Below are 21,904 nucleotides of genomic sequence, written 5' to 3' on the forward strand. Positions count from 1 at the left end.
TCAAGAACTACTCAACTAAAAGCAACAGCTACAGGCAAAGAATGTACCTCTGGTACTTTTCGTTGTTAATTATATTTTTCAACACTACTAGTGCTTCACCCACAGGTGGTTCTTGGGTCCCAGTACCCTCCTTTTTGAAAGATCAGCGGGGAGGTTCCTTTATATTTATCAGTTTTTGCCAGTGGCACTCCCAGTAACTTGGTTGCGTTATATGACTTCTTTTTTTGTTTCCCTGCATTTCCAGGCCTGTTCTTCCTACTCTTATCACATGCATTCTGATCATCACCCTCTGCGTCACCAGGTGCATTCTGATCATCACCCTCTGCGTCACTTGCATCCCCATCATCTTCATCACTTGATCCATCCACATCATCTAAATCCCCATCTTCTTCACCATTTGATTTTTCCCACCATTTGGTTTTTCCTCACCATTTGGGTTTTCCTCACTCACTTCCGCCTGTTCAAGTTTAGAACAATTGTGTTAGTTTTCTAATAGTATTAGTGACTTTGCAAATGTGTTGATGGCAATAGTAAACATACGCTGCTCTTGTGAGCCAGCTTTGCTTTCTTGCTATTTCTTTCATCTCCATCTTCTAGGCTCCTCTTCATTGAATCCCCCTTTGTAAAGCTTTCCTTGGGAGTTTTATTATCTTGGTGCTCAAGGAGGATCCTTGCAACTTGTTGGTGGCACCTGAGCACTGCATCCTGCATTTTTATCATAAAAGCCAGTTAGATGAGCCATTGGCACAATCAATAGCGTTCCAAAAGAGAAATATGATAGAACTGCCAAATAGACCGTGGGGGCGGTCTGTACCCCACCGGCCGAGTTTTTTTAAATATGACACAACTGTGCAGTCACCGAAGCTTGTGATTGTGGAATGTTAAAGTACTAGTTACAGAAAAGGCACATGACTAACTGCATCAATGTTGCTGAAATTTTTATCCTCAAATCCCAATATGTACAGAAGCATATGATAACCACAATCATTTCTGCAAAAATAACGATGTGAGCACGAATTGAGGTATGAAATTAGCAAATAGCTGAAAATTTTTACAGGTTTGTTTGCTTTTGAACATTTGGTGTTGAAATCTCTCTTTCAGCTTTTAAACTAAGATGATCTTTCAATGAGCTTATCTGCAAGATGGATATGGGTCAGTTGAGGCTGCTCAGGGTGTAACGAAACAACTTCATATATTCTCGTTGCAAGGCATTTTAAGTTGAAAAAAAATCTAACCAATGTCCAGTGATAATCTTGAAGGTTATCATATAGGGAATCAAGTACAGTTATAACTTCTGTCCGAAGTTCCACCACAACCAATGTCCAGTGATCACCTCGAAGAACAGGGACAAAAATCTGCAAAAAAATGAACCAACCAAATTATGGTGAAATACAAATACAAATACAAATACAAATAAATAGAAAGGAAAAAAGTACAAACAATGTTGTATTCCTTTAAAACTTCTTCTGTAATCTCTCTTTCGATATAATGTGCTCTTATTTGCCTCTTTAACAATTGATCCTAGAAAAAAACGCCATGGTGAAATTAGATCACTAAACAACACATTTAGAAAGCAGTAGCAGTAGCAGTAAAATCAGGCACCCAGAACGATAAAATCACATTTAGAAAGCAGTAGTAGTGCTAATTGGTACTTACAACAGCACATTGAGAAAGCATCTTCTTGTTATTCCATTCTTGGTTCCATATGTGGTAGAGAGCATCCACAATAAAGTTGGATAAGTGACCATGTGGTTCGAGGGATTTAACGAAATATAACTCACAAATATGATGGTCCTCTATGTCCACTACAATCTTTTCTTTCATCAGACTGAACAATTCTTCATCTTGAATTTTGGCCTTCTGTATGATATGCTTGTAGATCTCAGACAAGCTACAATGTTCTGCCACAATCTTCTTTAAGTCTTCATTATGCTATAGCTGGTGGTTCTGTATTTTTTGAAATTCTGCCATCATAGCAGATCGATGACACCTCATTTTGTTGTCCAGCTCTCTAGAGAGAATATTCCCCTCATTGCCCCCACATTCCTTGACCAAAACTTGAACTGATGGAAAATTAAAGACTATTGAGTCTCCTATCACCTAAAAGGCCAAGGGAATAAATAAAAATGACTGATAGCATTGATTTTAATGGATTTATATACACTAATCTAAAGTAGGGATTTGTCCTAACCGGTTGAATTCTTGAAGTAGGTTTCCTAACCATGGAGGGTTTGGGCTTGGGCTTGGGCTTGGGCTTACCCATGCCCTTGCCCATTGAAACCTTAGGCACACTGTCCTTGACCTCAGGCACACTGTCCTCGACCTCAGCCACATTGATCTTGAGCTCGCCAACCTGAAAGGCCACCAATGTAAAGACAATATTTTTTTAATATTCCAATTCTGGAGTAGAAGCATGTTTGTTGGTGCACTTACCCTTTCTGCGATATTCACTTCTTTCGATACTTTAAGTAGCAGTTCCTTAATTTCTTTTTCACCGTAGAAATCAATGCGTGGAGGATCTCTCGAATTATCTTCCTGCAGAAAATTGTCAAGGAAATGTATCTGTCAAGCACAATTTACCATTAAACACAAAAAAAAATATTGTTTGTAAAAGCACAATTTAAAGCAGTTTCTTTTACAAACAATATTTTTTTTGTGTTTAATGGTAAATTGTGCTTGACAGATATGTTTCCTTGATAATTTTCTGCCGGAAGATAATTCAAGAGATCCTCCATGCATTGATTTCTATGGTGAAAAAGAAATTAAGGAACTGCTACTTAAAGTATCGAAGGAAGTGAATATCGCAGAAAGGGTGAGTGCACCAACAAACATGCTTCTACTCCAGAATTGGAATATTAAAAAAATATTGTCTTTACGTTGGTGGCCTTTTAGGTTGGCGAGCTCAAGGTCAATGTGGCTGAGGTCGAGGACAGTGTGCCTGAGGTCAAGGACAGTGTGCCTGAGGTTTCAATGGGCAAGGGCAAGGGCAAGGGTAATGCCAAGCCCAAGCCCAAGCCCAAACCCTCCATGGTTAGGAAACCTACTTCAAGAATTCAACCGGTTAGGACAAATCCCTACTTTAGATTAGTGTATATAAATCCATTAAAATCAATGTTATCAGTCATTTTTATTTATTCCCTTGGCCTTTCAGGTGATAGGAGACTCAATAGTCTTTAATTTTCCATCAGTTCAAGTTTTGGTCGAGGAATGTGGGGGCAATGAGGGGAATATTCTCTCTAGAGAGCTAGACAACAAAATGAGGTGTCATCGATCTACTATGATGGCAGAATTTCAAAAAATACAGAACCTCTAGCTACAACATAATGAAGACTTAAAGAAGATTCTGGCGGAACATTGTAGCTTGTCTGAGATCTACAAGCATATCATACAGAAGGCCAAAATTCAAGATGAAGAATTGATCAATCTGATGAAAGAAAAGGTTGTAGTGGACATAGAGGACCATCATATTTGTGAGTTATATTTTGTGAAATCCCTCGAACCACATGGTCACTTATCCAACTTTATTGTGGATGCTCTGTGCCACATATGAAACCAAGAATGGAATAACAAGAAGATGCTTTCTCAATGTGTTGTTGTAAGTACCAATTAGCACTACTACTGCTTTCTAAATGTGATTTTATCGTTCTAGGTGCCTAATTTTACTTCTACTACTACTGCTTTCTAAATGTGTTGTTTAGTGATTTAATTTCACCAGGTTCCGTGGGCCGCCCTAGTGGGACCAGGGCCCACGACCCGTTCGTGGTCTATTTTGGCCCGTTCATGACCTGTTTTTGCCCGTTTTCACATGTTTCCGCTTTGTTTTTTCGTGTCCTCGACTTCGCCCATTTTCACATGTTTTCGCCTTGTTTTTTCATGCCCTCGATTTAGACCGACTTGGTCATTTTCATCGACGTCTTGGGGCCCAGCATGGCTCATTTTGATGGCCCGTTGGCTTTTTCCGCCCGGTTCGAGCTCTAGCTTTCTTCATTTCTTGGTGAGGTGGCCGTGCTCGGGAGGTCACCGGATCTAGCGGCGATGGTGGCCGTGGAGGCTTCTTCCATGGCGATGGTGGTAGCCATGAGGGCTTCTTCTCTGACAAGGAACTACAGTCATGGGTGCGTCTTCCCCATCGAGCTGGGCAAACGAGCTTAGGAGCCGAGCTTGCTCCCCCCCCTGAGTCAGAACGGGCCCTTCTGCTACATCCATGCACAAATCAAGGGAGTGGAAGGAAATACCTGCACTTGAAGCCCCAAAGTCAAACATCCATGCTAGGCATCTAAGTCCTGTTTTCTACCCTAACATTGCCTCAGCTCTTTTTGTTTTGCATCATTGGTAGAAAGAAGAAATTTTGGCCTCAGACACCTTGTCTTATTGCTTGGTTTCACAGTCGTTTGCCTAGGGTCTCAGCCAGCGAACACTCATTCCCTACTATACTCGAGGGGCATCCTCCCTCTTAGGGGTTCTTGTAGTTTTCCGTATGGTTCTCTACTACGTTTTCTAGGACCTTAGGAAATCCACGTGATGTGTAGTTTTCCCACGTCCTGCTCGACCCCTCGCTGAATGGCTCTGTGAAGCAAGGGCGAACTAGATTTGTAGGAGGCACAAGACCACTGTGAGGGTGTCTAGGAGGCTCTATGTGTCCATAGCAAACCTCATGAATGCGGATGGGTGAATCCTATAGCCTGAGTATCTCCCAAACCCTGAAGCTCATCAGCCTGTAGTCTTGGCCTCTGAATGCAAAGTGAATGAACCTATGAGCTGGGTCAATCCAAAGTGTAGCATAGAACTCTCGGACCTAGGATGGAACATATCGGCCTGTCCGTCCAAGTAAATCTATCAGCCCTAGCAAGTAAGAGAGGTGTGGACGTATCTGCTCTCCTACAGCTGCTACAATGGCCTCAATAGAATAAACCCTTTGAGATCTGAATGCAACATCACTGTTAAGATATGTATTATAAAAATCTTCCTGTAGTGGTGTATAGAACCCCTTAGAAGCAAGCTCATCCCTCCTAGGCGGGAACCACTCCTCAAACTACACAAATCTGAGCTACTGCACCTGCTTGGCCGTGGCGGCCCTCAAATCTAGATGAGTCACTGGAGATGGACCCTATGGTCTAGGAGGCGGATGAGAACCCCTCCACTGTGTCTCTGCCCTCGATGTCACCTGGGTATAGGTACGACTAGAGCGGCAAAGCTATGGTGCCTACTCTGTCTCCTCAGCCTGCTCTACCTCTTGTGTCTGCTCTGTCTGCTGCTATGGCCCCCCCTAAGGCTGAGTCTTCTCCAAAGCAACATGGTGTCCCTCAAGCATGATAGTCCTAGCTAGACTACCATGATGATGCTTAACCTGCTCTATAGCTGCTCTCTATGTTGATGAAAGCTGATCTACAATCTAGACTCCACTCCTAGCACCTTTTCTCTCTGCATGCTCTACGGTAGTTGCAACTACGGTTGCTCTCGCTGTATTAGCATCTACATACTTCCGCTTCTTCGATGTGATCTTCTTCATCGCCTTGCCTTTCACATTAGTAGGCAAGCGAGGCGGAGGCCTCAGATCCTCATCACCTGGACCACCTTCGGTGTTCTTGACATGAGCCATCTAGAACGATCTGCTACCTCAGACAAGAAACAACAGTCTCTGACACTCCCGAGGCTTGGCCTCGATCCGTACTCATGAGCTTGGCCCTGAGTTAACTGACAACTGCCAAAGTGACCTCAGAAACACCGACTCACTACACGTTATAATAGATCAGATATATGAATAATTTCAATATACATCTAGAGATACTAAACCCTAAGAAAGCAAGCAATAGATACAAAATTGAAAACGAGGGCTTGTTACCTGACAAACTGGTGATTCGAAAAGCAGAGGAATGAATCATGAGGGCACCACCAGGAAAACACCTAGGGTTAGGGTTTGACAAGGCAATGCGGCACTGGACTCAGCAATGAAGGTTCTAAGGCTCGGGTGCATGGCGCTGGTAATGTCGGTGCGGTGGTAGGGAGCAAGGCGCGATGCTGTAGCAGGGCACATGCATGGGCAGAAGGTGTGGGAGCGTCGCGGAGCAGGTGCGCGAGGTGAGCGGTGGCGTGCGGGCGTAGGGAGGTGTGGCTGTGCGGCAGCATGGGCGTGGGGAGGCATAGAGCGGCTAGGGTGGCACTGCAGACGACGGCTAGGGCTCTGGCGGCGGCAAAAGTCAGTGGATTTGCGGTGGATGTGGCCTTAGGTCAACTGGCGATTGGATTATTTGGGGTCCCCGTGATAGAATAGAAAAGGAAACAGAAAAGAGTCCAAAATCCGCATGACATCTACTGACCGAACGCTCCGGTGGCAACAATCGAACGCTGCCACCTAGAGTCCGGTCGACTCCAGAGAGGTCCAAAACCTCTCGAGTCGCGACTGGACGCGTCCGATCCCAACTAACCGGACGCAGCCAGAGTCCAATTGATCCTATCTTCGTCCTCTTCGCTTGACCGAACACAGGATCACCTTCTGACCGGACGCAAGGAGAACACAGTTCCAGCGTCTGGTCACTCCTTCGCAGCAATTATTCACCACCTATGAACTGACTGGATGCTGGACTTTAGAGTCTGGTGCAGCGTCCGGTCACTCTTTTTGAGCAAATCTTCAAAGTCCTTCGTGCTGCTTGTTCCCAATCAAGTCCCAACTTCAATAAGACCCAAATAAACACCAATTAGGACTGATGTGAGTGACCTCTCTCAAACCCTTAAATTTTTCAAAATATTTTGCCTTAGGCTATAATTCTTTTTAAGAAAATAGGCAATAAAAGGGTGATTGAAGAGAAATGACAAAACAACATTCATGCATATGCAATGCAATACTTGAAAGTAAATCAAGTTGCTTGTCAAGTTTGATCCAAGGTTAAGCTTCTTCACACGCTTTTCGGCGGTTATCTTAACCATGTTAGACAAACCCTAAATGCATTATCAAAAGTTAAACATGTTGTATGTTACAATGCAATGCAAGGGACAACACAAGCTCATTTTCTAGTGAAGTTGCTAAAATCAAGCACATTGAGCTCATTCCTCAACCGACAAAATGTTGCCTCATCTAGCGGTTTAGTGAACATATTCGCCAATTGATACTCGGTCCTTACAACTTCTAGTGAAATATCATTTTTAGCAACATGATCTCTAAGAAAGTGATGGCGGATATCTATGTGCTTAGTGTGAGAGCGTTGAATTGGATTATTAGCAAGTTTTATCATACTCTCATTGTCACACAAAAGTGGTACTTTTTCTAAAACTACACCATAGTCTAGCAAAGTTTGCTTAATGTAAAGTATTTGTGCATAATAAGTACCCGCGGCAATGTATTCTGCTTCGGCGGTGGACAAAGCCACACTATTTTGCTTCTTGGAGGACCAAGACATAAGTGATCTACCAAGCAAATGGCACCCTCCAGATGTGCCTTTTCTATCAACTTTGCAACCGGCATAATCCGAATCAAAATAGCCAACTAATTCAAATCTAGCTCCTTTGGGATACCAAAGGCCAATGCTTGGTGTGTGCTTAAGATATCTAAGGATTCTTTTAACGATAATCAAATGAGCTTCCTTAGAATTAGCTTGAAATCTAGCACACATACACACACTAAACATGATGTTGAGCCTAGATGCGGTTAAATATAACAAGCTACCAATCATAGAGCGGTAGAGAGTTTAATCAACCGTTTTACCTCCCTCATCTAGGTCGAGATGTCCATTAGATGGCATTGGTGTCTTGATTGGCTTACATTCATCCATGTTAAACCTTTTGAGAAGATCTTTGGTATACTTTTCTTGAGAGATGAAAATCCCTTCTCTCATTTGCTTGACTTGAAAACCAAGAAAGAATGTAAGCTCTCCAATCATTGACATCTCAAACTCCTTCGACATCAATTCACCAAACTCTTTGCAAGAATCTTCATTTGATGATCCAATGATTATATCATCAGCATAGACTTGACAAATGAAGATATATACATCAAGCTTCTTGGTGAATAGTGTGGTGTTGACCTTTCCAATGGTGAAGCCCTTCTCAATGAGGAAATCCCAAAGACGCTCATACCAATCTCTTGGGGCTTGCTTAAGCCTATATAGCGCCTTGGACAACCTATAAACATGATTAGGATATCTAGGGTCTTCAAACCCGGGAGGTTGATCAACATAGACTAGTTCATTTATAAAGACATTTAAAAATACACTTTTAACATCCATTTGATATAATTTCATTTTATGATGTGATATATATGCAAGGAGGATACGAATGGCTTCTAGTCTTGCAACCGGTGCAAAGGTCTCTCCAAAGTCCAACCCTTCAACTTGAGAGAACCCCTTTGCAACTAGTCTTGCCTTGTTCCTCACAACAACGCTTTTATCATCTTGCTTGTTGTGGAACACCCACTTTGTTCCAATGACTCTTGCACCTTGTGGTCGCTCTTCAAGAGTCCAAACTTTATTGTGGATGAAGTTGTTCAACTCTTCATGCAAGGCATTTATCTAATCCGGATCTTGAAGAGCTTCTTGTACCTAGGTAGGCTCAAAGCAAGAGACAAAAGAGTGATGTTCAATAAATGAAGCATGTTTTTTAGATCGAGTCATTACACCTTTTGATGGACTCCCATGATGAGATCATGTGGAAAAGCTTGTAGCAGAGGTGAATTTCTTCTATCAACCACTTGAGGGGGAGGTTGTGGAGCATCAACATCTTGTGCTTGTACCACCATTTGATCATGGGAAACATAAGTATCTTCATTTTCTACTCTCCCATCTTTATCACCATCTTGTGGCACATTTGATGAAGAAGGTGGATTGATCACTTGTACATCATCTTGAGGCTTGATGTCTCCAACCGGAATGTTCTTCATAGCCTCCCTCAATGGTTCATCACCTACATCATCAAAATTCTCATGTGCTCCTTGAGAGCCGTTAGATTCATCAAATTCCACATCATATGTTTCTTCAACCAAGCCAGTGTCATGATTAAATACTCTATATGCTTTGGACTTTGATGAGTAACCAACAAGAAAACCAATATCACAATATCTTTAAAACTTCCCTAGGTTTTGCCACTTCTTGTAGATATAGCATTTGCAACCAAACACCTAAAGAAGGAGACGTCCGGCTTATTACCATTAAGCAACTCATAAGGTGTCTTGCCAAGAAACTTTTGAAGGAATAGATGGTTGGATGCATAATATGCGGTATTGATAGCTTCCGCCCATAGAGCTTCGGGTGTGTTGTACTCATCTAGCATTGTTCTTGCAAATGTGATTAATGCTCGGTTCTTTCTCTCAACTACACCATTTTGTTGAGGTGTATATGTTGCGGAGACCTCATGCTTGATCCCAACTTCATCACAATATGCTTCAATGTTTGTGTTGTCAAATTCTTTCCCATTGTCGCTTCTAATCTTCTTGAGCTTCACTTCAAACTCATTTTGTGCTCTCTTGGCAAACTTCTTGAAGCATGATGCAACTTCGGATTTGTCATGAAGGAAGACCACCCATGTGTATCTTGAGTAGTCATCAACAATCACAAGACAATAAAGATTTCCTCCCAAACTCTTGTATATTGTTGGTCCAAATAAGTCCATGTGAAGGAGCTCTAGCACTCTTGTTGTTGACATGAAAGCTTTTATAGGATGAGTGTTTGCAACTTGTTTGCCGGCTTGACATGCACTATAAAGCTTGTCCTTCTCAAACTTCACATCCTCCAACCCTCTTACCAAATCATTCTTCATTAGCTTCTTGAGTGAGCTCATCCCAACATAAGCAAGTCTTCTATGCCATAGCCACCCAAGTGTTGTTTTGATGAATAGACATGTCTTCAAATTAACATCTTCGGAGGTGAAGTCCACTAAATATAGGTTATTGTATCTAAATCCCTTGAATATCACTTGATCATCATTTTTCTTAGATACAACCACTTCCTTCTTGGTAAATAGGCATTGAAAACCAAGATCACACAATTGTTCAACGAATAGCAAGTTAAAACTCAATGAAGCAACATATATCACATTTGAGATTGAATGATCATTTGATATTGCCACTTTGCCCTTTGAATTATCTCTAAATGTGATTCTTTCTTGTCTATTTACTTCTTCATCTAGTGAGGTGAACATACGAGGATCATCGGTCATATGTTGTGTGCAACCACTATCAATTACCCAATGACTTCCACTAGTTTTGTAGTTCACCTACACACAAGAGATCAAGCTTTAGGAACCCAAACTTGTTGAGGGCCCTTGACTTTCTCAACAAGTGACTTTGCTACCCAAATTTTCTTAGGCCTATTCTTGTTGGGAGGTCCTAAGAACATAACTTTCATCTTTCCGCTAGAGTCCTTTCTAAACATGTAATGAGCATTGAAAGCAAAGGGTCTAGCATGCTTGAGCAAGGGTTGTGGTGGTGAAGTTTGACACTCATGGGTAAAGTAGCCTTCTTGTCCATACTCAAAACACCTCTTTGGCTTTGGCTTTAACTTGTGTTGCTGTTGTTGAGCTTGAGCCTTCTTCTCTTGGTTTGCCAAATACCCAATGCCACTTCTATCCATCTTCATGGCAGTGTTCATTAGTAGCTCACTTTGAAGATGCTTGCCTCTTATGAACTTGCTCAATCTAATCTTGAGATGCCCTTTCTCCAATTTGAGCTTCTTGTTCTCTTCCTTGAGTGCATCATTATTTTTCTCTTCCTTGAGTTTCTTATTCTCTTTTTTGAGCTTCTCATTCTTAAGAATCAAATCACTATCATGATCAAGAGTTTCTAGCACTATAGTGTTGGTGGTTTTGAGCTCTTCAAGATCTTTCTTGAGCTTTTCATTATCATGCTTAAGCTTGATATACTCATCATAGTTGTCGGTTTCAACCACTTGCTTGCCTTTGCCACTAGATCCTTGCTCAATGCTCTCAACAATTAAATCATTACATGATGTAGCTATATCAATCTTAACAACATCGTTAGTAGCATCATGTGGCTCATTGGATAAAAATTTTTGAGCAATAACAAGATTATCATGATTGATCTTGAGAGTTGTATATTCTTCTTTTAGCATATTGTGGCTAGTGATGAGCTCATTATGTATCCTCTCAAGTTTATCATGTTTTTCTTTAAGCTCTTTCTTAAAAGATTTGAGCTCCTTGAGTTTGGATGACATAGCATCATTTGCTTCTCTAAGCTCAACACTAGCCTTTTTTGCTATGTCACATTTAGCTAAAAGAGACTCATTCTTAATTTCAAGCTTTTCATTCTTAGCTCTAGTCTTTCTAATGATCTTAGTGTATTGATTTAGCAATTTAACAAGATCATCATATGAAGGTGATTCAAATTCATCATCATCACTATCACTATCACTATCAACATTATTAGCATGATCATCACCACTACTATCATCATCATTTGATACCTTTCGTTCACCCTTGGACATAAGGCATAGGTGTGTAGAGGATGATGACGGTGGTGTCGGTGAAGATGACAAAGAGTCAATCACAATGGCGGCCATTTTCTCATTGTCACTATCATCATTGGATGAGCAACTAGATGAATCAATATCCGTGAGCCAATCACCGACGATGTATGCCTTCCTATTTTTCTTCTTCTTGTGGAAGTCCTTCTTCTTGCCATCTTTCTTCTTGTATGTGTGGGGGATATACCCCCGGGTACCACAAGATGGTACATGGGCCGCACCATCCGAGGTGGCCCGGCCCGTGAGATCAAGGCGTACATGGCATGATTACAAGTTGTACTAGATATTGTAATAGTACCAAATTGGATACTTTACTTGTAACCTTGTCTCTTCGGAGTATATAAGGAGAGACAAGGGTCCCCTAGAGGACAGGTTAATCTGTATACATCCCAATACAATACACCAAAGACACAGGACGTAGGGTATTACGTCGATCAGACGGCCCGAACCTGTCTAAATCGCTGTCTCTGCGCCTTGTGTCACCATCTGGTTCCTGATCACACGCATCCTACCGATAATCTACCACCATGGGCACCCCCCTCGGTGGACTGCCGACCATATTTCGTCGACAGTGGCGCGCCAGGTAGGGGACCCCTTTAGGGGATCGTGCGCGCTGATCTACGGCGAACCAGATGGGATCTAAAGATCGACGCCGCTCGTGGCGACCTGACTTCCTACGGCGACGTGCTTCAGAAGCCTGACAGGCTTGATATTACTCGACGACGGAATCAATCTACTACGGCGGCAACCCGTGCTTCACGACGGCAACCCTCCAGCTTGTGTCGGGACTTCACCCAGTAGACCAGCCTGCGCCCAAGTACTAGCTTCCGAGTCAGGCGGCGGCACCAAGTCTCGACTGGGTTCTCGACGATTCAAGACCCAGATGCGTCCATGAAACTAGAGCTCCGAGCCGGCGTATCCACCTACTTCAACGAGTCAGCCGAACGAACAACAAGCCAATAAGGAAGGAGCAAGATAGAAGGCATGCAAGCTAATCATGCATATACTTGTATATGCATCACGTACAGTCTAATCTCGCTTGCTGTCTTCATCCAAGGACTACGTGATCAACATGGCTACGTACGCAAGCTAATTAAGCCTGCATGTATGTGCGTGAGCCGCATACACGCGTACGGCGGCATGCAAGCTAATTAAGTCTTGAGGCTTGTATACATGTGCACATGCACGGATGCATCTAACATGCATGCAACGCATATGTCAAGCTTCGATACATGCACGTATGCCAGACGTCACGGCGCGAATTTTGCGAACTCACAACTGCAAGCTTCGATACATGGAAAGCGACGGATCCTCTGATCGGTGCACACGGCTCTGCATCCTCTACTAATCAGGCTGGGCATATCGGCAATAGGACATGGTGCTCCTATTTTCCTTGTCAATCTACGTCCGGCTCTATGCGTCGTCAACCGTAGCCCTAGGCTACGTAGCCCTGGAGTACTGCCGGCACCGCTCGTACACCGACTGACAAGATCTGGAGGCAAATAATCAAGATGTATCTCACGTGAGGAATCCAACTATGCTCGTCATCGTTCTGCGGATCTCATCGGCAAACCTCTAGCTCATTCGTGAGGGCATCGAATTTGATGCCAAAGTACAACCTGAACAAGCGCAGTCTAGTACATGGAGGTCTGGCGACGGCCTTGTGCTCCTGCCCGTGCGGAGTAGCCCGTGAAGATCGGAAGCAGAAACAAGGACAAGAACATGGAACATCGCCAGCACCGTGGCGGCGGTCGTATCCTTCAAGATCCAATCGGCTGGGAGTCACCAGCATGTACATGCATGATACCCTGGTTTCTGATAGCCTCAAGAGTGAAGACTCGATCAATAGAAGACGTGCATGATCTAGGGAAGCCATGCAAAGCTAACAACACATGTAGCTTGTATATATGTATATACATCTACAAGGAAGAAAGCGAGCCGCCAAGCGAGCCGACCGAGCCGTCTAGCGAGCCGTGTCGAATCACGAACAAGTCACGCCCATCCACACAAGCCAACGACGACGACGAATACTCCATCGACGGCAAAGGCTTTTCCTACTGCTCCTACACCATCGCCGATCGCGAGCAACGCCGAGCTACGACCACGTCGACCATGTCCCGAACAGCTTCGCCGAGCTCCGACCATGTCGACTGCGACCACGTCGACCACGTCCCGAGCAGCTCGCCGAGCTCCGACCACGTCGACCACGTCCCGAACGGCTCCGCCGAGCTCCGACCACGTCGACCACGGACCACGTCGACCACGTCCTGAGTGGCTCCGCCGAGCTCCGACCACATCGACCACCAGACCACGTCGCAATAATGATCGCCGCGAAGAACGGCGCTACGACAATCGCGACCACAGTCATGACAACAAGTCGAAAAGCTCGAGGACCGGATGACTTCATCGCCACCGACCAGATTTCTATCTAAAGATAAGTACACTTCTAATATTTATATTTAATATAATTTTCATTACGACGTTTCTCCACAGCGTCCTCGTCATGATTATTCTTCAAATAATATTTGTCCATGTATACCATCTTAAAGATGACATACATCTATACTTAATGCAAATCCTCGACCAGTCCTGTTGACGCTCGGACGCCTCCAGAGACGGCTCTGTCTCCGGCTCCTCCCTACACGTGCACGAGCGTCTGCCCTCTGCGTTATGGGTGGTCGGCAGTGGCTCTTTAGCGACGCTTTGTTCTTCCTACACGTGCACGGGCTCCGCGCCCCGCGTTATGGTTAACGGGCTAGCTAGGGCTGGAGACTCAGCTATATACTAACTGGTCGGACAGTTTATATTAAGTATAAACACAAACTTCACATTAAAACTGATGTTTACAAAGCACCAACTGCTTTATCACATCATGCTCATTTACAAATGACTGCTGAGCGTCATTTTCTCCATAATTTATTACTTTGTACATCATGTACTACCGTTCTATATATTTATATTGCAGGGATCTCGAGCTACGCTCGGGGATTTCGCCGCTCGCTCCTCGACATGTGCTCGGGGACTGCCTCGACCACTTTCCAACCATGGCTCGGGGACTTCGTCGCTCGCTCCTCGACCCGTGCTCGGGGACTGCATCGACCACTCTCCGACCACGGCTCGGGGACTTCGTCGCTCGCTCCTCGACTTGTGCTCGGGGACTGCCTGCCTCGATTACTCTCCGACCACGGCTCGGGAACTTCGTCGCTCGCTCCTCGACCTGTGCTCGGGGACTGCCTCGACCACTCTCCAACCACGGCTCGGGGACTTTGCGTCTCGACTACATGTGACTGGCAACTCGCATACAGTTGGGATATTTTTTTCTCACTTAGACCTTGCTACAAGGCTCGTACCTCGCCTTCCAGCAAGCTCGGGGACTACATCGGTACGATGCACCTGTCGGTGCATCTTGTATCGCCTGTACGACAATTGGGTTCTCAATTTAACTGGTAATTCTTTTTAAACCCTGGCACCACGTGCCTAAGTCACCTACTACCAGGCTCGAGGACTAAGTGGGCACACTTCACCTTGCGGTGAATGTGCTTGTTTTTTGACCACTACGCCTCTGATGATCAAAGATGCTACGCTTCAAGACGCACTTACATTTCTTTTCAGAAATACAAGTGGGCACACTTCCCAGGACGGAAATCTTTTTCTTTCTTCTTAAGAGCACCATACATTCTTCGGACAACCTACTTCTTCGGCGATAACGGTGGTCGGAGATGTCAAGAACTCAAGCCTCACTGTTCAGAGAAGGTTGAAACGGCGTGTCGCATCAGAATACATGGCGCTCGGGGACTAGCTGTGGGGGATATACCCCCGGGTACCACAAGATGGTACATGGGCCGCACCATCCGAGGTGGCCCGGCCCGTGAGATCAAGGCGTACATGGCATGATTACAAGTTGTACTAGATATTGTAATAGTACCAAATTGGATACTTTACTTGTAACCTTGTCTCTTCGGAGTATATAAGGAGAGACAAGGGTCCCCTAGAGGACAGGTTAATCTGTATACATCCCAATACAATACACCAAAGACACAGGACGTAGGGTATTACGTCGATCAGACGGCCCGAACCTGTCTAAATCGCTGTCTCTGCGCCTTGTGTCACCATCTGGTTCCTGATCACACGCATCCTACCGATAATCTACCACCACGGGCACCCCCCTCGGTGGACTGCCGACCATATTTCGTCGACAGTATGGCTTATTTTTCTTCTTTTCATCTTCATCTTCATCACTTGAGTCATCTTTCTTGCCCTTGTTCTTCTTCTTGTACTTGTCTTTCTTGGGCTTGGTGCATTGATGTGCTAGATGACCAAGTTTTCCATAATTGTAGCAATCCATCTCAGAGATTGGCTTCCTTCTAGTGCTAGTGAAGAATTTTTTTTTTGCCATCGAACTTGATGCCACTCTTGTTGAGCTTCTTTAGCATCTTGGCGGTTCTTCTCACAATGAGAGCAAGACTTGCATCATCAACTTCATCATCACTTGAGCTCTCATATTCAATTCTTGCTTTGCCCTTCTCTTGGCTAGCCTTGAATGCTAAGTCTTTGTCTTTCTTCTTGGTAGAGGATGAGCCATCTTATGGTATGATGTGCATGTATATCTCATGAGCATTGATCTTTTCCAAGATTTGAGTCGGTGTAGTGATGGAAAGATCACCTTGATGAAGCATGGTCACAATATGCCCATATTTATCAATGGGGAGGACACTCAAGATTTTTCTAACAACATCTGATGGTTGCATTTGAGTGAGTCCAAGCCCATTGACTTCCTCTATAAGAACATTCAAGCGTGAGTATATTTCATTAATACTCGCTTTAGGAAGTATCTCAAAAGAATTAAGCTTTTTCATTACAAGATGATAGCGTTCATCACGCTCACTCTTAGTTCTCTCATGGAGCACACAAATGTCCGACCATAGTGCATGGGCGTCCTTATGGTTCCTCACTTGGTTAAACACATCTTTGCAAAGTCCTCTAAAGATGGTGTTTTGAGCATTTGCATTCCATTTCTCATAGTTCACTTCATCGCCTTGAAGGTGCGTGGGATCCCAAGGTTTTGGGAATCCTTGTGAGACGACTCTAAGTATTCTAACATCTAGAGCTTCTAAATACGCCTCTATATGGATTTTTCAATAAGGAAAATCATCCCCCTCAAAGATAGGAGGAGGTTCATCCTCATGAGACATCTTTCTCTAGGCGATTAAGCCTAAATACATGAGCACGAGGCTCTAATACCAATTGAAAGGATCAAGATGCCCAAAAGGGATGGTGAATTGGGCTAATTCTAAAATTCTTTGCAATAATTAAACCCTATGGTTAGCCCACTTCACCCCTTATGCCTAGAAAGTGTTTCTATTGTTCTACCGCATAAAAGTTTAGCAACCTATGTTTCAATCCTACTCTAGCATGGTAATTCTATGAATGTAAAGACAAGAATTGAATTGCTCAAAGTAAAGAGAGGAGGAACGCGGCGATGTTTTGTCGAGGTATCGGAGAGTCGCCACTCCCCACTAGTCCTCGTTGGAGCACCCACGCAAGGGTGTAGCTCCCCCTTATCCACACAAGGATCAAGTGCTCTCTATGGGTTGATTCTTCGACACTCCATCGCGGTGAATCACCCACAACCGCTCACAACTTGAGTTGGGTCATCTAGAAGCTCCGCCAGATGATCACTAAGCTCCTAATCACCACCAAGCCATCTAGGTGATGGCGATCACCAAGAGTAATAAGCATGAACTCTCACTTGACCACAATAAGCCTAATGAGAAGGGTGGATGCACACTTTGCTACTCTTGCTTTCACTAATGAGGCATCTCTCTTGGATTCTCAAATCTCAATCATCTCACTAGGACCTTGCTCTTCTTGGCACTCTCAACGGTGTTTCTCAGCTGTTGGAATGAGCAAAAGTGATCCCTTGAGTGAATAGAGGAAGTATTTATAACCCCTCATTCAAAACAAACCGTTATGTGTCACTACGGGGTGACCGGACGCTCCGATCAAGATGACCGGACGCTCTAGTTAGTTTACTCCACCACCAATCAGTTAAGTTGTGACCAGACACTGACCAACATCCGGTCACAAAAACTACCCTCTGAAACCTTACTAATGTTGACCAGACTTTGGAACCCAGCATCTAATCACTTTGCTGCTCAGTGTCCGGTCAGTAGCCAGAACCTAACCAGCGTCCGGTTAGCACTGACCAGACGCGTCCGATCAGGATTCTCCCTCTCTGGAACCTTATTGGAGTTGACCGGACTCTGGCACCTAGCGTCCGGTCACACCTCACTCAACGTCCGGTCGTATCCAGGCAACTTCACCTTGATCAAATGAACTGACCGGACTCTGTGCCAGTGTCCGGTCACACCGAAACTAACGTCCGGTCAACATTTGATCCTCCATTCACTTCCAACTCACAATCATATATGAATGAAGTTTGTTCCAATTGATCTTAGGGCTATTTAGGAGCTACCTAGTGCTAGATTTGATATGTGTGCACCACACCTAACCCACTAGACTTACCTAGGTCAAGCTACCCGTCCATACCCCCTTAATAGTACGGCCAAAGAAAAAATAAAGTTCTAAACTACTCTAAGTATCTCTTCAACTCCAAACGACACTTAGAACTAGTCCATCCTTAACCTTGTCGTCCATCCTTTGAAAACCGAAATGATTTCCATCGTAGGGGCATGACGACCAAGATTGCCCAATCAATTTCCATTACCACGACCTAACTTAATTGTATCTGCAAAACACACATTAGTCATAGTAATCTCGTATTGTCATTAATTACCGAAACCCAACTAGGGGCCTAGATGCTTTCACAGTGAACTTACTAGCTAGGCATAGTGCGGACCCAACTCGTCGTCATTGGACGGGAGCGAAGTGTATCCTCATATACCTTAATGGCACAAAGGATCTTGGTTTATTCTTCAAGAAAAATCATGATTCCAGTATGATTGGTTATACTGATGCATGTTACTTATCTGATCCTCATAACAAAAAATCCTAAACAGGATTTGTATTCCTACATGGAGGTACAGCTATTCCATGGAAGTCTTCTAAGCAAACTCTGACAGCAACTTCTATTAATCATTCTAAAATTATTGCTCTATACGAGGCATCACGAGAATGTGTATGGCTTCGCAAAATGATTAACCACATACAACAGTCATGTAGTATTGGTTCAATTGAATCACCGACAATTATCTATGAAGATAATTCCGCTTGTGTTACACTAATGCAAACAGGTTATATAAAGAGCAATATGACTAAGCATATTGTTCCTAAACTGTTTTATCCCTATGAATTACAAGAAAGCAGGGAAATAGACATCTTGCAAATCAAGTCATATGATAATCTCGCTGACCTATTTACTAAGTCCTTACCAACTTCTGTGTTTCAAAAATTGGTACATGGAATTGGTATGTGGCGACTTCGAGATTTGCCAGAATCAAGGGGAGACATCTCCTAAATGTTGACTTGTACCAACATCATATTATACTCTTTTCTTTCACAAGTTTTACTTACAAGGTTTCTTGTTAAAGTTTTTAATGAGGTAATATTAATATAAGCATGTGTCATATTTTCTATTTTCCCCACCGGGGTTTTGTGGGAAATATCAAAGACACATATTGCCCTCACAACTCATCTATGGTTTTTCCCTGAAAAAGTTTTTCATGTGAGTTATCTAAGAGACAATACTAATAATATGTCGTCATATTTTCTCCTAATTTTCCCACTGGATTTTTATAGGAGTTTTAGCCACATATCACTTTGTATTGCTCCTCATATTTTTCCTGAAATGGTTTTTGGAGAAGTAATCTATATGTCGTATCTCTAATATTTTTCCCCATAGAGGTTTTTTATGGGATACCAGTGACATAGTGATTTATTTAAATCACAATCATATATGCTATTTTCTCCTTATTTTCCTATAAGGTTTAAAGGAGTTTTTATAGCATATCTATACATACATATTCCTTAGTTTTTTCCCACGGGGTTTTTCGAGGAATCCAATCATACAATTGCATTAATCTCAAAAAAGATTCGATCAAGGGGGAGTGTTATGAAATGGCGGCGGTACACCAACAGACGTCCTTCTATAGATGATCTCATCCGTCCGTACAAGCAGTTAGGATTAGAGATTAGATTAGTAGTTAACTTTTCCAAACAGTCACGTCCGTACAACGTGACCCTTCATTTATATATAATCCAAAAAGATCAATGAAACAGTTAGTTGTTCAAAAAAAAATCTTGTTCATTCCATTCACTTTTAACACTCGCGTCCTTGTTCACGCCCCCAAACCAAAAATTCACAAATTTGAAATGCAGGATTATATTGGAACTGAAAGAGCAAGCTGATGATGTCCCCGCCTGTCAGAAATCAGAAATTCAGAATGGTAGCAATGGTACCTCATGCTCGAGGAGTCTTGTCGGTCACGCAGCTGCCATTGTGATCCCACTCGCCGCCATGGAAGTGCCTAGGCGACTGCGTGCGCCATAGCTTCAGCGTCGTGCTCGGGGGCTCCCTGTCGATGTAAGACGCCATGGTTTTGAGGACTAGTTTCAGGCCGTCAGGAATGCTGAGTGGAGGCTCGATTGGTTTTCCATCTTTGTAGAAAACAAGGGGAGTCTCTTTTGGGAATTTGTATGTCCCCCACCTGATTATGGACAAATGTGTCGAACATTGCTCATGGACAAACTATGTCAAAAAAAAACTGCAAGTTTGGGAACAGCAACCAAAGTGCCTGGTGTTGAAAATTAGCACATCATAGAACTTGGTGACGTTTATCCATTCATCAGCAGGAATGTCCACATCCACTCTGTAAATCCCTTTTATCCCATCCTTTCGAGGGGTTGTTTGGTTCTTTAGTCGCTCCTAAAATTCTTGTCACATCCAATGTTTAGATACTAATAAGAAGCATTAATTATAGATTAATTACAAAACAATTACATAGATGGAGGCTAATTTCCGAGACAAATTTTTTAAGTCTAATTAATCTGTCATTAGCATATATTTACTGTAGCACCACGTTGTCAAATCATGGACTAATTAGGTTTAAAAGATTCGTCTCACAAATTAGTCGCAAGTTATGCAATTAATTTCGTAATTAGTCTATATTTAATACTCCATACATGTGTCTAAACATTCGATGTGACATGAATTTTATGAGTTCCTGCAGGAACCAAACAGCCCCTGAATTTCCTCCGGGTTCTCCACTGGCTGCCACCTTTTGTATCATTAGTTACCACCATGTGAGCTTCATGATTCTATTTTGCAAATTCTTGAATCTTCATATTTGTGCCTTCTTTAGTTGGCGAATTTTTTTGGGAAATGGTACTGTAGCACTTTCGTTGTTATTTGGCAATTAGTGTCCAATCATAGTCTAATTAGGCTTAAAAGATTTGTCTCGTGAATTTCGTCTAAACTGTGTAAATAGTTTTATTTTTTATTTATATTTAATGCTTCATGCATGAGTCCAAAGATTCGATATGACGGGGAATCTTGAAAATTTTTTCAAATTTTGGGAACTAAACAGGCACTTGATCACTAAAAGTGAAAAAGTTGATGTCCAAACAAACCAGATGCAGGAAGAAAGAAAGCAACAGCGTTGAGGAGCAAGCAGATGAGCAGTACTCACTCACGTGTACTTGGCGAGCAGCACGGTGCGGTGGAAGGCGACGGTGACGTCGTCCCAGGGGAAGTACCCGCCGCGCCAGGCGCCGCGGCGCTTCCACCTGCGCGCGTCGGGGTTGGCGGAGCGGAGCGCGCAGAGCAGCGCGACGACGAGGTTCTCAGACAGCGAGTCCCCGACGAGGCCGACGCGGCAGCCCCTGGCGGCGGCGAGGAACGCCGCGGGGTCGATCCTCAGGACGACGGCGCCGCCGCAGCGCGCGGGTGCCCAAGAGAGCGGGGCCAGCGGTGGGCGGCCATTGCGGAGGCAATTGTAGGAGCCCCAGTGGAACGGGCACGACACGGTGTACAGCGGCGCCGCCACGGGCTCCGGGGTCGGCACCCACCGCCCCGCCGTCGCGTCCGAGGGCGCCGCGCCACAGGGGAGCGGCGGGGACCGCCGGGAGGGCAAGGAGAGGAGGCCGAGGACCGCGGCGATCGCGAGGAGGGGGACGAGGCGCAGGCGGAGGCGACGCATTGCGCTCGCATCCGCCGACGCTGGCGCAGGCGAAAGGGACGCCGCCTCTTCCTCCTCATTGCAAAGGGAAGGTTCGATGCTCCAGCTACAGTATGATCTTCTTTTTTTCAAGGGAAAAAAGAAACAAAGAATGTGTTTTGTTCTTATATGGGCAGTAGGATGTTATGGCAATTAAATTAATGCATTCTAGTTGTAGGCCCTGTTCGGCTCGCTGAAACTTGGCTGAAACTGGCTGAAAAACACTGTTCTGGCTGAATTGTTGTGAGAGGAAAACACTGTTTC

At 44.0% G+C, this 21,904-nt stretch overlaps 1 long non-coding RNA gene and 1 pseudogene across 1 annotated transcript; both read right to left on the reverse strand.

Annotated features, from left to right (window-relative positions):
- Positions 1-408: 408 nt before the first annotated feature.
- Positions 409-1,114, reverse strand: LOC136475350 (uncharacterized). Its single transcript, XR_010763164.1, has 3 exons — positions 918-1,114; positions 541-705; positions 409-457 (listed from the first exon to the last, which is right to left on the reverse strand). It is a non-coding gene; the product is annotated as an uncharacterized lncRNA (long non-coding RNA).
- Positions 1,115-1,285: 171 nt separating this feature from the next.
- LOC136476944 (protein trichome birefringence-like 12) lies at positions 1,286-21,622 on the reverse strand (annotated as a pseudogene).
- Between the last annotated feature and the right edge of the window lie 282 nt (positions 21,623-21,904).

Source organism: Miscanthus floridulus, chromosome 8 (assembly GCF_019320115.1).
Source record: "Miscanthus floridulus cultivar M001 chromosome 8, ASM1932011v1, whole genome shotgun sequence".
NCBI classification, from domain to species: domain Eukaryota; kingdom Viridiplantae; phylum Streptophyta; class Magnoliopsida; order Poales; family Poaceae; genus Miscanthus; species Miscanthus floridulus.